This window comes from Lissotriton vulgaris, chromosome 1_1, assembly GCF_964263255.1.
Source record: "Lissotriton vulgaris chromosome 1_1, aLisVul1.2, whole genome shotgun sequence".
Lineage (NCBI taxonomy): Eukaryota > Metazoa > Chordata > Amphibia > Caudata > Salamandridae > Lissotriton > Lissotriton vulgaris.
In genome coordinates, this window is record NC_141685.1 from 518,132,556 (window position 1) to 518,149,746 (window position 17,191).

Below are 17,191 nucleotides of genomic sequence, written 5' to 3' on the forward strand. Positions count from 1 at the left end.
CTACCAACGGTTTCTCCTCCAACAGCTCCTAATCCCCCTCCCAACCTATGGAACCTTGGACTTTGTCCTCGCTTGCCCTCCATGGAAAAGTTCTTAGGTACCACCACATCTAGCTGGTGGACTCACTTAAGGATGCCACTGGATATCATTATGCTTTTCTGACCCACTGTGCTAGAGAATATGGGTCCGTGCCAATAGTAGAACAAAGTCTGCATGACATTTTTTTTCCGTTTAAACTCATTTACTTGAACCTTGCGTTGCCTGTGACAAGTAAGAGAATTTCCAAGAGTCTCCCAATCACCTCTTGCTGTCAAGGAAGCAGGGACTACCCTACACTCCTGTTCCCAATATCTACTGTGGAGATACTTTATACAGTAACAAATGCCTTCCTCATACAGGCGTAGTGTGTATTGTACTGGGGTTTAAGGGACACTATCACCTGGGATCTCTCTAATATAAACACCTATAGGAAACCATGTCCAGCCTTCATATCATTTCAAATTGAAAAATGGTCATGGTAAACAACTCCCAATAATCTCTTTCCATGGAATTAATGTGTAGGGGCTTTCCTTTCTCACATCTTGATTTCACATAGCCAAACCTTTGTGTCACTCTCAGATCATTGCGCTCATAACCTTTCACCTTAATGTATTGGCAATGTTTACTAAAACTGGATCCATCAATTGTTATTATTGCCTTCCGGGACTGGATATTACTGATCCCACCTCTGCCACCTCTGCCACCAATGTGAGAAACGAGATTATTAGCCATCTGAGCAAAAGAGAGACACGTTTCATCACCTGTGATCTGTTTGCAAAAATAATTTGAGCCATCCCACTCCCTCCTAAGTAGCCCTTGTCACAGTGGAAGATGGCTATAAGAAAACGAATGAAGTGTCAGTGCCCTTTTGTGTCATGATAGGAGTGGCAAGCCATAACTCAAGGATGACTGTTTCTGTCCCACAATGAAAAATAGAACCAAATTAGATGATGCCAAGATATATTTGAAATCCAAGAAATGCTGAAGCAGCTGAGCTGTGTTTTTCTAGAATTTTGTCTGTAGCGATAAGTCAGATATCTGTGAGATTGAATGGAGATAAAGTTGAAATATGTTGACATTGTTGGGACCGGGACTTCTTTTATGAAAAAGGTTAGTCAGATGCAAGATAATTGGATTGAGCAATGAGTAGAATTCTCTGAGCAGTAATGCAAGTTTAAGGTGCCTAACTGAATCGGTAGTGGTCAGAGTTTTCAAGACCCTAAAATATCCTCGAACCATATAGGTGTAGTGAAAATTAATATTGTAAGTGTGGAGCTACAAATACATTTGCCTCTTTAATTGACGTTTTATAATTGCCGCTAGTACACATCATTTTTCTCCTGGAATTAGCTACGTTTATTATTCAAACCTTTAGACACTGATGACTAAATCAAAGTATCGAGAGCAGAGGAAAGTGGTACAAAAAGTACAGTAGCTTAGTAGAAGGTCTCACTAATTGTGTGTTCCCAGAAAGTGTTTTTGCTCTTTTTATGAATGTTATTTAAATATTAATGTTAAGCATTCAATGTTATCAAGAGCTGCATGTATTTTATTGATTGTCTTTCAGTTCTGCTGTTCTACTGTCTGTCATAGCTAATATCATGTTATAATTTGTTACAATATATTGTCTTATGGAAAAGTGCTCATATCACCCTTTTGAACTGTTGAATTAACTGGAAATGTGCTATTATGTGATTTTAAATAGAGGATGTGGCTACTGGCTACCAAGTAAGGGCCTGGTTTAGAGTTTGGTGGATGAGTTACTCTGTCACAAATGTAGCAGATGTCCTATCCACATTATTACAAGTGCTATAGGATATAATGTACTTCTGTAAGGTGGATAGGTTATCAGTCAGGCTTGTGACAAGTAACCTGTCGATCAAACTTTAAATCAGTCCTTAGGTTTTGAGTTGCTCTGGAAATGTGAAATGATTTTATATAGAATGTAGATGTGCCCGGAGATTGTTCCAGTCTGCATTAGCCAAGATAAAGAAGGCTCTACTACCTTTTCATTGCCTCCTGAAGAGAGATATTGTTAATAAAATCTTGATCAGAAGAACAGAGAACACCATCTCAACAGTCTATCTAGAGCATGTTAACAAGGAGCTTTGATGCTTTGATGCTCTGATGCTCAGATGTGCAATGTTCAATGCCATGAATACTACTCTGGTGGTTTAGATGGCAGGACAACTGAGTCATTATCTATGTGTCAGAAAGTAGCTTATATGATATGCTAATGGCGCACACATAAATTGCACAACTTGCCCACAACTACGCATGGCAAGAACTATCACATGCTGAAGCCAATATATTATTTAATGTTTGTCACTAACCTCCTACTGGTAGGACATGTCAGCTTCCGGAGTGATGTATTGTATGGAAGCACAGATATTGAGCTAAGCTACTTTCCTCAAACAGGGACTCCATAAGGACTTTGGGGGCCCTGGGCCAAATGTAATTCGGGGGCCCCTCTTTGGAACAACTTTGGATCTTTGATCTAATTTCTGCTTGTTTGAGCCCTCTTCAGCCAAGTCACTGAAAGTGCATGGGCACACTGACCCATATCTAAATATGTTTAATTTTAATACTCAAGGATAGTGACTGTTTCAGTGATAGAATATACAGCAGCAGCTCACTAATATTATTGCAAACATGCTTTTAACAGCCACCCACTTCTTTTTTATGAGGTCCTGTTTTGATATAAAAGATACTTTTTCATGGATGTAGCTAGTGTTGAAAAACATAAACATCTCTCTGCAAAATGTATGCAATAGACTTCCACACATCACCCAATCAATCAATCAATCAATCAATCAATCAATCAATCAATCAATCAATCCCATAATCAAACAGTTTGTGTATAGTGTGGCTTATCACCCATGAGGCTATCTAGGTGCTGTGGTGCAAGAGCTCACCTAAAGAGCTAGGCCTTGAGTCCTGTCCTGACGTCTGCCAATGATGGTGCAGTTCGGAGGTGTAGGGGGAGAGCGGGGAGGTGGGAGAATCAACAGATGTGCAGGTGAGGTGGGAGATCAACAGATGTGCTGTGCCTGGGTAAGGGCAAGGTGGGTGGAGTAGAGATTTTTGGGTGGTTGGTGAAAGTTCAGGCAGTGGATCATGTATGCAGGTCCTTGGTCATGGAGGGTTTTGTAGGTGTGGGTCAGGAGCTTGACTTGGCATCTCCTATCGATGGGAAGCGAGTGGAGGTCTCTGAGATGTTAGGTGTTGTGGGTCCTTTTGGACAGGTTGCTGTGTTATGCATAGTCTGGAGTCTTCTCATGAGTTTGCTGTTGGTTCCTGCATAGAGTGTGTTGCCATAGTCGAGGCGACTGGTGTTGAGGTCCCAAGTCACTATTTTCCTGCTTGATAACTCTATGTAGCATGTGGCGTGTGAGGAGGCAGGCTGAGGATATGGGGTTGACCTGCAGTTTTATGAAGAGTCCACTGTCAAGGATGCTGCTGACGTTGAGGGTATTGTCTTTCAGAGTGGGTGCAGGGCTGAGTTCCGATGGCCACCAGAAGTTATTTCAGAGAAAGGTGTGTCTGCTGAAGATCAGCACCTCAGTCTTGTCCTTGTTGAGCTTCAGGCAGCAGTCTTTTATCCAGGCTAAGATGCGCCTCATGCAGTGGTGGGGGCCACTGAGAGCGAGAGGACGAGCTGGGTGTCATTGGCATACGAGAGGATGTTAATGGTGTGGGTCCTGCCTATGTCTGCTAAGAGCATCCTGAGATGATGTTAATGTTGTGGGTCCTGCCAATGTCTGCTAACAGCATCATGTAGATGCTGAATAGGGTAAGACTGAGGGATAAACCTTGCGAGACGCCGCAGATGATACTCTTGGGCTGTGATGAGAAGAGGGCAGACGCTCCGGTTGCATACCTTGAGGAACAATGCCATCAATCCAAGAGCATCTTCTTTGATTCCAATATGCTGTAGTTGTCCAATAAGCGTGTGGTGGAAGACAATGTCAATGTTTGCAGAAAGGTTGAGAAGGATCAGGACGGCTCGAGTAAAATAAATTGAAAGGAAAGCGGTGTTTAAAACAATCTGTTTAACGATTATTCAAGTTCATCATGTCAAATCTCTCTAGGACAGATGAGACAGTATTGGGGGTCCCTGAAAGGGCCCCCTTTACCTATGACTTAAAACAACTCTGTCCTCATGGAAAGTTATCTCTTTCCCCTGGGTCTTACAAATGGGTTCAAAGTGCTATGGACCTGTCACCAAGCCTGCTAGCAAGAAGGCATTCATAAAAAATGTAGCAGTTTCTCATGGCTCACAGCTGCAATCTTCTAATGGAGGAATTACTCCTGAACTTTTAGGCCCCTTTCAGCTTCTGGTTCCCTGATGCACTCAGAAGCAATCGGACGATCAAGCACTGCAATTTTTACGACTCCTGGTGGCTCAGTGGAGAGTTCAGCTGGTGAGGGTTTGGCTCCCTCTACTGGTGACTTGTAGGCTCAATCTACTCTGAAGGGAATTCGAGTCACCTCTCCAGACACAATGAGAGATATGGTGGAAGACCCAGCTGTGCATTCCCCTCTCAGTTCTAGCACTGCTAGAGGATGTATTTCAGGGCAGTACATAGGGGGAGGTTAGGGATTCATTTATTTATAAATCTGATATGCATTCTAATCATGATATGGTTGTAGCTAAGAGGGGCAAAGAACATACAAAATTCAGGTATAGAAAGCTGTATTATCCTCTGCCATCAGAACTGTTATGCTATGTCATGTTATATTATGTTATGTTATGTTAATGAGATGTATGCAGAGCACAACTACTCAAAGAGTGTTCCGAAGCTAAACAGACATAACAGCACCCACAGCAATTGGCCTATGAAGATTGTCAAAAATCTTTCTTAAAAGTGGGGGGATCAAGTGTAGTATGTAGCTCCAAAGGGATTTGTTCCATGAAACTGGCCCAACATAGGAAAAGGATCTGCTGCCTATTCTGAGCTGACAGATTTTAGGAACTCTTGCCAAATGTTAGGAAGAGCAATGAAAAGTTCTGGAAGGGATGTAGCCATGAATCTTCTCCCTCAGATCCCCGGCACCTGAGACATACAAAACATTCTGTACTAGGACTATGGATTTAAACAGGATCAGAAGCCAATGGAGGGCCTTCAGATGAGAAGTCATATGTATTCTCAGGGACGATTAGGACATGTCCAGGTAGCTAAAGTTTGTATCACCTGAAGTCTGCCTGGTAGTTACTCTGCGAGACCTAGGTAGAGAGTATTCCTGTAGTTCAATTTATATAGGTGATTAATGCTTGGATTATCATTCTCTTTGAACACTCTGACAAAAGGGGCAGAATTTTTTTTAGCATCTGTAGCAGCCTGAAGAAGGAACCTGTCAGAGACTGGATCTGTGGTAGGAAGGACAGGGCACTAATGAAATTAATGCCTAAGTTCTTTGTTGAGCCCTGTGAAGGGCCCGGGAGGGGAGCATATTTCGGCAAAAATGATCCCCATAGATCTGGTGAAGATCAGTCAAAGACAATGATCTTGATGTTATCCTGGGTAGATTTTAACTGATTAATGGCCAGCCACTGAAACAAATTAGAGACAGTTTTTAATAGCCTCCTCGGCAAGGTCTCCTTCCTTCCCACAGGAGAAGAGAAGCTGGGTGTCATCTGCATAGGAGATTACTTTACCTCCTAGAGACTCTGCTAATACCGCTAATGGTGTAAGATAAACATTGAACAAGATAGGACTTAGAGCCAAGCCCTGCTGTACATTAACCATCAGCTTGCATGCTCTGGAAGAAAAAGGAGGCATCCTTACCTCTTGGCTTGTTTAAACAAAAAAAGAGGTCAGGCAATTTAGAGATATATTCTTAATCCCGATTGCATAGAGGCCATTGAGGAGTCTTTGTTGGGGTACAGTAACAAAGGCCACTGATAAGTCCAACCTGATCGAGATGGCCTTGACTCCTATATCCAGGGCCTCCCTTATATATTCCACAACTTGTAGCAGAGCTGTTTCAGTGTTGAGGAGAGGTGCAGTCGAGCTGGGTAGGGTGTAGGAGTTGCAAATCATTCCAATCTTTCCAATATTTTTGAGAAAGCAGGGAGAAGGGAAATAGGTCTATAATTAGCCAGTATTTTAGGATCCACTGTGGCTTTTTCAAGTAATGATAGGATGTTAGCACTTTTCCAATGTGCAGGAATCTTGCTAAATTGCAATGATGTGTTCAACACTCAATTTACGATCAATTTACAACCAGGTTAATAACCTGGGCTAGTAATTTTTTTCTTCTAAACTTTATTCTTGCCTCCATTTCCTTTCAAGATGTTTATATTTCATTCTTTTACCAAATCTGAGGTCCTCCTTAAAGCAAGGAGCTGTTGGTTTAGTCCTCTGTGAATGGCCAGCGGAAATCAGGGCTAGCTCATTAGTAATACCTTGAATCCAATCATCCAGACACACAGCTTCCAATTTAAATGAGTCAAGCGGAAGCGGAGTATGTGCTTCTTGTGCATAAATCAGATCAGTTAGATACATTTTATGCATACTGCAGGAGTGAGCAGTGGTGGCTCCTCTGCTGTGGCAGAGAAGCATCGCGCCACATGCTTCAGTGCCAGGCAGCAGGCAGAAATGGGGAAAATAAAATGATAATAAAACTATTTTATTATCATTTTATTTTTATTTCTGCTGCACTCAAAAAAGTCTGGTCGGGGTGGGCCATGAGGAGTTCAGGGGGAGGAGTAGTGCACAGACCCTGAGCGAGATTAAATAAGCCTGCTTAGGCCAATGACGGCACTGCTCTCAAGAAAGCCTCATCAGGCTGGCAGTGCAACAGCATGTAAGAGTTTTTTTATGTATTTATTATATTTCCCCTATCCCCACACCTCCCCCCTTCTCCCCGCCTCAGCACTTGTTAAGAAAGTGAGTAGGCACAGAATTTTTCTCTGTGGGGGAATTACCTTTCACCAGTGACGTCCAATTAAACTGAAATAAATGGTAATCAGACCAATCAAAAGGAAGAGGACCAGGCATAACAATACTCAAGTTGGAAAAGACATGGTCTAGTGTGTAACCATCTTGGTAAGTTGGGCCATATACCTGTTGCTCAAACTCAAGGATGACATAGTATCCAAATGTAGGGAGACTTCAGAGTCTAAAAGTTTATCCATATGGAGGCTGAAGTCCCCAAGAACTAAGGAATGAGCATACCTAAGAACCTAAGAGGCAAGCGTGTATTCTACTGATTTCAGAAATCGACCATCATGACCAGGAGGTCTGTAAATGAGAGCACCCACCATGGACTGCCGTATGAATAAAGTAAAGCGGAAGTCAAATTCTACAGAATCTATTAGTCTCTCAAGAGGGGTGGGTGCACATTCATACTCACTTTCATGAAGTATTTCTACCACACCACCTCTACCCTTTTGAGACTTTTCCTGAGAATTTTATAGCTAGACAGAGTAGCAGTATCTAAAGACGGATTGGCCCACTCTGTAAGCCATTCTTCGGAGAAATTCAAAATGTCTCTTTTTTCTTCATTTAAAAAATCAAATACTTTCATTTCATGTTTTTGTAATGAGTGCACACTGAATGGTACAGTATGGAACTGGGCTAATGATAGATTAGAACTGTGACAAGCAAAGCCTTCCAAGATTTTGGGTGTACATTGAGGTGCAAAAGGAGATTTAGGGGCTAGACTGAAGAACCGAGCTTTCATAGGAAACAGGGGGACTACCCTTTGTGAAAAATGGGCATCAAGACTGGTGCTGGATGTTTTCGGGACGCTGGCAGGTGCAGGCAAGCTTGCCTTAGGCATGCCTTTGGTGTACCAGTTGCGCACCCACTTTACATGACCGCTCTACACCTCTATTTAACAGCATGCCATCAAAAAAATGCATTAACCAAAATAGCACCTCTAGAATGTCCCAACTGAGGACAGTCAATAACAATGATTCAATAACAATGATTCAAATGCCATCGAAGCAATTTTAGCTGCTCGCCCTCCCTCGTTTCAACATTTTAAAGATCCCCTCAGTAAAAATTGTCAAAAAGCACCTTGTAAACAGAATTTCTGTATTTCACACTTTAAAACACAGGTCAACACAAAGAGGTGCTGGAGCCTCTATTTATCAGCATGTGGGAGAAAAAGGCTAGAGTGTGCATAAACCAAAAATGTTCCCTGTAGAATGTTCCAACAGGGAAAAGTCATTAACCATGATTTCAATGTTTGCAAACAAATGTTAGTTCTCCCCCTCCTTTGATAATAGATCCCCCGCAGGAAAAATTATGTAAAGAGAAATTTGTAAACAGTGTTTTAGTATTTCACATGTTAAAACTTAGGTCGACACAAAGATGTGTCGAAGCCTCACAGCGTCTGCGTCACGCCTCCATTTAACATCATGTGGGTAAAAAAGGCTAAAGTAGCACGAACAAAATATTTTGCCTCTGGAAACTCCCAGCCGGGAAAAGATAATAACATTGATTCAAATGCCAGCAAAGTAATTTTAGCTGCTCCCCCTCACGGGTTTCTACATTTAAAAGATTCCCTCAGTAAAAATTTGTGCAAAGAACAAATTGTAAACAGTATTTCAGAATTTCAAATGTTTAAACACAGGTCAGCACCGAGAGGTGCTAGAGCGCTCAAGAAGCGATAGAGGGAGCGGTGTGCACAGGCAAACCAAGATAGCCACCTGAATCGGAGCCTTGTTCCACGATGGGAGATGCTGCAGGGATTTCTGCAGCTCTAACCCCTTTCCACATCTGAAACAGTGCAATTCTACAATCAGAAGACTCCCTGCACACCCTGTGGGTATTGGCATGGCTTTTTTCTACTCCTTCCTGGAGATATTTTAATTTTTCCTATCTCCTCATATTCGTCCGCCATTTTGTTTTTTCCATAATGCTGTCTCTCTCCTCAATCGCATTTTCTCTGGAGAAAATTCAAACATAATTTTTTCTAACATGTTTTTCTTGCATAAGGCGTGGTTGGTTTCGTCTTTTCATGTGAATATTTTGACCAGCTGTATTCTGGGGTTGTTTAATTTGACAGTTTTTGCGCAAGTGGAATTTTCAACTCCTATATTTTTCTGCCTTTTGTTCTTAGCTCCCAGATAACAAGATTTTCTTTGCATTGAAGCGTTTTACTCCTGGTTTCTTACATTCTTCTGGTTTCTGCTCCGCTCTTTCCTTATAGGAAGGAGTAAGAAACTACTTTATATTAATAAAAAGTCTGCTATTGACACTCCTGGATCCTGCTCTTCTCATATTAATTCTTCACTACAAAGCATCGACAAGATGGCGCAATCTAATTATTCAAAACCTTCGTCAACTTCTTCAATTAAATTGCAATTTCCATCCTTTGCCACCAAGCGTCTTATACAGGATCTTCCTTCTCTGCTGAAGTCTGCCTCTCCTGCATCCATAGACACTGTACTGGATGAAATCCGTGCATTGCGTCCATTTATTGAGGAAACAAATTCTTGTCTGCAGTTCTTGGACAATAAATGGTCATCCATGGATTCTCGTATTTCTATGTTGGAACAACAACTTAGAGAGTTACATGACATGTCTGTCAAGGTTGTTACTTTAGAGAAGAAGGGCCTCCTTTTGAAGAAATATGCAGATCTCGAAAATAGAAACAGACACAATAATCTCCAACTATGGAGATGCTTGGAAGATGACAACCCTGTTCAATTTTTTACCTCCTTTCTTCCAAAGCTTCTGGATCTTCCTCCATCTACAAACCTAAGTATTCAACGGGTCCATGGACTGGGTCCTTGTTTGACCTCGTAGTCAGCTCCTTCGAAATTATGGGGTGTAATTTTTCTCTTTTTGAAATTTACTGACCTCTTACAAGTTTTGAATGCTGCTAAAGCCAAAAAACAACTTTCATGGTCTGGTTCACAGATATTCATCCCACAGGCCGTTTCTTCAGCTACTGCCAAGGGTCGAAAAGACTTTCTTGACCTTCACCCTGCTCTACGCATATTGGGTGCAAGATATGGATTATTCTATCCATACTAATTTAAGGTCACTTTTCAAAACAAGATTTCCCCCTTTGAGGATGCGGTAGACTTGGGAAAATTCATCCAATCTCATTCCACAATGTCAATGGAAATGGCTGGTCCTTCTTCGGCAACCTTGATGCCTTGACTTATCTCCTTTTTTTCTACTGTAACATGGTTGATATGTGTAACTTTATTTGATATTCTCTTTTCTCCTTGCAGGTTGTTTCATTGATATTTGGTTGTTGATATCTGTTTTATAACATGGTATTATTCTTTTCTTCTCTTCGGCTTTCTATTTTTTTTACAGAATTTGTCTTTGGAAGATCCTTATGTATACTTTTCCTTCTTTTTTCATATATTTCCCTGGTGTGGTTCTATCCTCCTGATTGGGTGTGCTGTTTTCACTTGTGTTTCGCCACTCCTTGTAATGTTCTTCTAGCTCCCCCCTAACAGAACGTATTACAGTCGTCAATCCCTTTTTCTTTACCTTCAGTGTCATTATCTATTTCTTTCTTTTCACTGGATGACATGTACTATCTTTTCTTATTGTCTTTTCTATTATTCCCTTTTCTTTCCTGTCTTTCTTCTTTCCTATCCGCCTTTTCTCTATTTCCCTTCCCTGTTTCGATTTTCTATTTGTCTCTGTTTATTACTGTTGATCGTATTGTTTTATATATTGTTCAATTGATCTTCATTCGGGGTTATTTTATAGAATATGAAATGTTTCATTAACCCCATTAAAAGGCAGAGAATACTTTCTTATGTAGCCTCCTATAATCCAGAGTTCGTCCTTTTACAAGAAACTGATTTGATGGAACAAGAGGCTTTGAAAATTAAACAGAGTTAGGTGGGATTGGTTCTTGTTTCCCCTACTTGTTATAAGAAAAATGGTTAAATTGTTCTGTTGTCTCTCAAAAGACAGATTCGGAAGGTAGATGGTTATTAGTTAAACTACTTAATAATAATATTCAGTTAACTGTATTTAATGTTTATGGCCGACTCAACCGGACTACTCATTTTGGCCTAAAATTATGGAAAAATGTATCCAGTGTAAAGATGACTTTTTGTGTTAGGAGGTGATTGCAACCAGATTGTAGAATCATTCACAGACCATAAATCCCAGGTTTGTTTTATTCCCCATAAAATTCACAAACAATTCCACAATACCATCTCTCAATCTCACCTTAATGATGATTGGCGTCTATGCAACCCAGAGGTAACAGAATTCTCTCTTTTCTCTCCCTTCATGGCTCTCTTACACAATAAGACTCTCTAAACATTTACCTCAAAATCTTATTGCCCAGTAGCTGCAGATTTTGATTTGCTTCAACCGCAGCCCAGATCTTGTGCTTGTGGTTTCATTATCAACTTTGTCTTCAAGGAAAAAAGAAATCTCGCCCTCAACATAAATCCCACCTTGCTAATATTGAAAGGTTAGAACATCAATTCTATTCTTGGGCAAATGAACCTAACGTACAAGAACTTATTTGTGCAAAATAAGACTTCAACAAATTGAAAGGAACATATGTTAATAGATTCTATTCAAACTCCAGAAGGGAAACATCTTTTTAAAGAACATGATATATTGGGAGAGTTCGTGAAATTTTATAAGTCCTTAAACAGGCCAGAATCCATTGCTTCTCCTTCTTTGATTGACACGTACCTTGCCCAAATTACTCCTTCTCCCCTTCTCACCTACATTTTCCCCTACTGGCAAAGCAGAAGGTATGTTTTTAGAGGCTACAATTTGTTTAATTCATAAGGAAGGTTATGATCCAACATTTTGTAAGAATTAGCGCCCGATTTCTCTTGTAAACGTAGATTATAAAATGTTTGCTAAATTGCTTGCCTTACGTCTCGAACATCTTCTGCCTTCCCTTATCAATCCAGAACAATGTGGTTTTGTAAAAGGCAGATTAACTTCAAATAACCCCTGAATGTTTTTTAATGTCCTGAATAAATCATCCACACTTTCTTATTCTCTTGCTGCAATAACTGTTGACACAGAGAAGACTTTCAATAGAGTTGATTGGTAATTTTTGTTCAAAACTCTAACCTGGCATGGTTTTGGCCCCAAGTTTTTTTCCCTTATTTCTTTGCTTTACTTGCCTCCTACTGCCTCTGTTTAGTTAGTGGCCTTATTTCACAATTTTTTCCATTGCAATGGGGTGTTCGCCAAGTATGTCCCCTAGCCCCTCTTTTATTTGTTCTATCTATTGAACCCTTCCTGTCTTGTATTTGTCAAAATTCTTCTATTTCTGGTTTTTCTTACGGAGATTCCCACTTGAAATTGTCAGCTTATGCAGATGATATTTTGCTTTTTATTTCCAACCCTGAAACCTCTATTCCTTCTTTATTGCAATAGTTTTCAGATTTGTGGGGGGTTTCCAGATATAAAATCAACCCTAAGAAAACCGAAATCATACCCATAACCAAATTCTTTCTTAAAAAACAATTTGTTTTGACTGGTTTCCATTGAAACAATTCTAAAATGAAATACTTATGAATCTGGTGTATTAACTCCATCTTCAATACGGATTAAACTCAATATGATGGAAACCTTAAATCATGTTTCTAATCTTCTTTCATCTTGGAATCCTCTTTTCCTCTCATGGTGGGGTCGTCTCGAGACTATTAACCCCTTTACTGCTAAGGCCATTTACCTATTCTCCTCTAATTTCCATTGAAATCAATGAAAAGTGCATGACGAGTTACCCTTGTCATTAGCAGCCAAGAGGTTAAAATGATGATTACCCCTATTTTACTATACGTTCTCTCAATGATTCCCATCCGTGTCCCTTTCACATATTTCAAAAAAATGGACTCTTATCTTTCTACATTTTTATGGCAAAATAGGAAATCTAGAATCACCTTGAAACTTCTCAAGAAATCAAAAGCTGATAGAGTTGTGAAGTTTCCTGATTTTCATCTCTATCATATAGTTTTTTGCTTTAGACATGCCTCCAAAGACTTATTATAGTTGACAATCCTTATACTCCGTTGTGAGTTAAAATGGAAAGACCATTGCTTGCTCCTTTCTCCATAGTGAAAGTTCTCTCCTTAACTCCAAAGACTAACATTACATCTCTCCCTTTATTTCATCACTCTTGCTCTTTATTAAGACCTTACTACCAATCAACACTCTCTACTATTGAATCTTTTCTACTATCTCCCTTATGGTATAATCGTCTTATTACCAATAACAATAAATCTTTATATTGGAAATCTTGAAGAACCAGGGTACTATATGGGTCTGGGACATGTTTGATGGTTTGACTCCTTGTTCTTTTCCTCATTTTCAAGCTTCTTTCAAGTCTCCACGCTCCTTCTGGCAGAAATTGTCAACTCGCTGGCAAATAATTCTGGATGTATTCTACTCCCTCCCTTCTGAGGTTTCCCCTCCTTTAACAGGTCCTTTTTTAGGTTTCGCCTGGGGGCGGAGCTTCTAGCTCCGCCCAGGAGAAATCTATTGTCCCTACAGTGTACTGCTTAGTCCCGCCCTCTGTTCCATTGGCTAGCTCCATAAATGGAGGCTAGCCATTGGAAGAGATTGGCTGTCAATCACGCTTTCCCCTAAAACGCGATTCGGGGGCGTTTCCGTGTCTTTTTTTAAGTCCCGCCCTCTCCTCTTCCCATTGGCTAGAATTTTACCTTCCAGCCAATGGGAAGGGGAGAGGGCGAAAAACACGCCCCCGAATCTGCCGGCCGGGACACCCCCGTGATGTCATTCCCCGGGCCGCGCTGTGATTGGCTGCCGGCCCGGGACCTGACTTGTTTCAGTTTCGTGTCATTTTTGCAGAGCCAGGTCTGGTGGCCACTGGCTTTTAGATGTTGCAGGATACGTGTATGTATGTCAGTGTTGTTCTGTTGCAGGGTTAACTGTCTATGATTGCAGAGCCCATCATGCTACATTTGCCCACTTCCCTCGAGGTTACTAGCTTAGGCTGTCCAATTTTAAGGGCGAATCGGTTTTTACAGAATGTGTACCTGTGAAACGTGACAGATCCCCGAATGCCTTGCCCCTGTCGGTTGGAGCAGTTGACGGCCGCGCAACAGATCACCATCTCCGTGAAGCTTGTGCAAGATTACCGGTGAGACACTAAAAAGGGACAACAGCTGGGTGGGAGCAGCAGCGTTGCTTTTCCGTACATCAAGATGGCGGCGCTTTTTCACTTAGCAGCTGTTTAATCCGGAAGTACTTATAAAATTCCGTACAACATGGCATCCTGCTCATACGTAGATAGTGGTATATTGATGCAAAATATAGCCTTTATTATCTTCAGCAACATCGAATACAAAATGGTTCGAATAACCCAGTGACTTGTATGTTGAGCATTAAGCTTATTCAAAGTTAAGCCGCTCTGTGCTAAACATTTTACGTGTGTGTTGTGCGTAAAACGATTCTTGCTTTCCGGAATATGTACAGTATCAAAATTGAGACGGACTGCGCGTTGAGCGGCTTGGGCTAATTTCACTCTGCTCTGACGAATCGGTCCTGTTCGCTCGATCGATGAATGTACCCCCTATTCTTTCCACTCAAAGTAACGCTAATTGCTGTTAGAGATACGTGCATCTGCCCTACTTCCGGTATTACAGATCTTAAATGACCTGACCCCACCGCCTCCTTGTTGTCTTCACACAGACGTGTGTTCTGATTGGATAAGTGTGCTTCCTGGTAGACAAATCCAATGATTCTATTCGTCAATTATTGGACGTACAATGCTGCTTTCTGGCTAGGCTATCCTGTTATCTAAGTGGTCTTCTAGAAGTCGGAGGTGGAAGACCAGTCAAACAGCTGGGAATGATGGATGCAGGTAAGCTGGTGGGACCAGTAATTGACAGCTCAAGGGGGTGTGGCAAGGGCAATGAAAGTGTTAATGCCTCCAGGGGAAAGAGGCATAATTGCCAAAGCTTTTAAAACCAGGACCCTTCCACATGGACATCGACAGAGGTCTTTACTCACCTCAGTGTTCCGTACTTTTCTACGATTCTCGTATTGGAAATTGAAAGATTGTGCTATTTCATCTAATCTCACTGATATCTGCATTAAAGAGTCTGCCAGGGGGTATTCGATGAACGGCATTGCAAACTGAAGTGAGCAATAAGTCTGTCAATTGCTAACCTTTAAAGGGGTGTGGCATTACTTGCTAGTTGTTATACGTAACATACGTGTGCTTCTTTTAACCATCAGGTGGTAGGCAGTACGGCTTGTTATTAGACTATGCGAAGTACAGATGCTGGTGTCCGAAAGGAAGTGTAACATTGCGCTGGGTCATAGGCAAATATAGTCAACGAGTGATTGGAGGATTAGCTAGTTTTCGAAAGTCTACGTAAACTGATATCGCATCCTGATATAGTGTTCTTTAAAAAGGCGTGTCTTTAGATGTTTTCTAAATTGGGGCAGAGTTACATCGAAAACCAAAAAATAAAACGTATCTCCAGATGAGCACATCAGGACTTTTAGGATGCTGTCATGAAAAATCACGTATATGGAATGGGGAAAAGCACTCGCAAGAGAGAGACAATGAGACAGGAAGTGTAGCAGGGTGAGGAAGGAAAGAGGCTCGAGATGGAAACAAAACTGTCAGGCCTGGTATATAGCAGCACCAACGGTTAGTTTCTATGAAACACTGAACTTTTTTTTAAAGTACATAATGACCCCCGTTAGGACTAGGAAAACGTGACATCCACAAGGCCCGCTAGAAAAACAAAATTGCCTTACGGAAAAATGTTCAAACCAGCCCCATACTGGAAGGGACCTCAAATAAAAGGAGGCATATGGGCACGGTCGGGTCAGGGCCATCCTCCTGTCAAAGTAGCCCCCATGCCTGCAGCCCTCCGGGGGAAATGCCAACGTGGCAGGTTGGCAAGTGTGGCCTTGAACATGTTCCCTGATATGGGCTTTCCCACGATTTCTTCTCCTGGCAGCATTAGCAGAGGATATGGGTTGTACAACACATTATTATATTTTTACCAGGTGGAGTGCTAGAAAAACAGCTCACTATTTTTGCAATTCGTTCGTAATTTTTACGCTTGAGTAAGAATTAGTGTTGACTTGCCGCCAGGCCAATGTCTGTATCTTATACACATGGATATCTTTTATTCCAGATCTTTAGCTGATGAAGTAATGGTAATTAAAATAATAACAGGGCATTTATAGAGCACAAACAACAAACTTAATGTCTCTTGGGCCTTCATTGTTGCTATTATTATCTAGCTTACCAAACTTGAAAGAACGAAAGGTAACCCGACTACACAACAAACTGAATCTGTGCGGTTTTCACAAAGACATGTGCTGCACGCCTCAACCCTCTGAGCTTTTCATATTGGAATTTCCTGCAGATTTGCCCTTTTTTTGATACTGAGGATTCGTTGAATTCATGTAATGTTTGGTCTCCATTGTGCAGATGAAAGTTTCAGCATGGGTCATGAGAGTTGTGCCATGCGGCTCTGTTCATCTGGAGATGCTCCATGATTTGGTGTGGTGTTTGAAGGTGAACGTCCGTCTACCGGTGAAGGTTACCAACCCACTGGGCACATCCAAAGTCTAACCAATCCATTGTCTAAGGTGGCTACTGACTCCTCATGGTGCCTGGCAAATGGTTGAAGCTGATTCTCCATGAGTTTTCGCAATAGCTGGCCCGTGGCATTTGTATGACAAAGCCAGAAAGAAGGCGGCTGACGACAATAACAAGTATTGTCTGCTGTGCCCCCCCAAAGCATATTGTGGTATAAAAACCACTAAAACAGCAACTCTGCAGCACTGTTCAAAATAATTTACAGGTTGGAGCAGGGAATGACCCTTAGGTCTAAACCTTTGTCTTGCGTTGTTGTCAGTGCGTTTTTCTAACAGCTGTGCTTAAAAAGTGTCCTGACCCTCATTTATAATAAAGTGTGAGTCTGAAAGTGGATATACATTATCTTAAGCTTGAAACTTTTTCTGGCATACAACATTATTTTTTTTAATTCTCGCAGTTTGTCTGTCACCCGTCATATCATGTTCTTTCTTTCGCCCCAGTTCTCCGAGCAATAAGTGGCTTTGCTGATGAGCGCAAAAGATTCAAAGGAATGTGAGCCAGTGAGGTGGCAGGGCCAGGTTAATTTTTAAATATATTAAACATCAGTCCTGCCATTGACTACAACAATTGGCGCTGGTGATTATTTTTCTTAGCG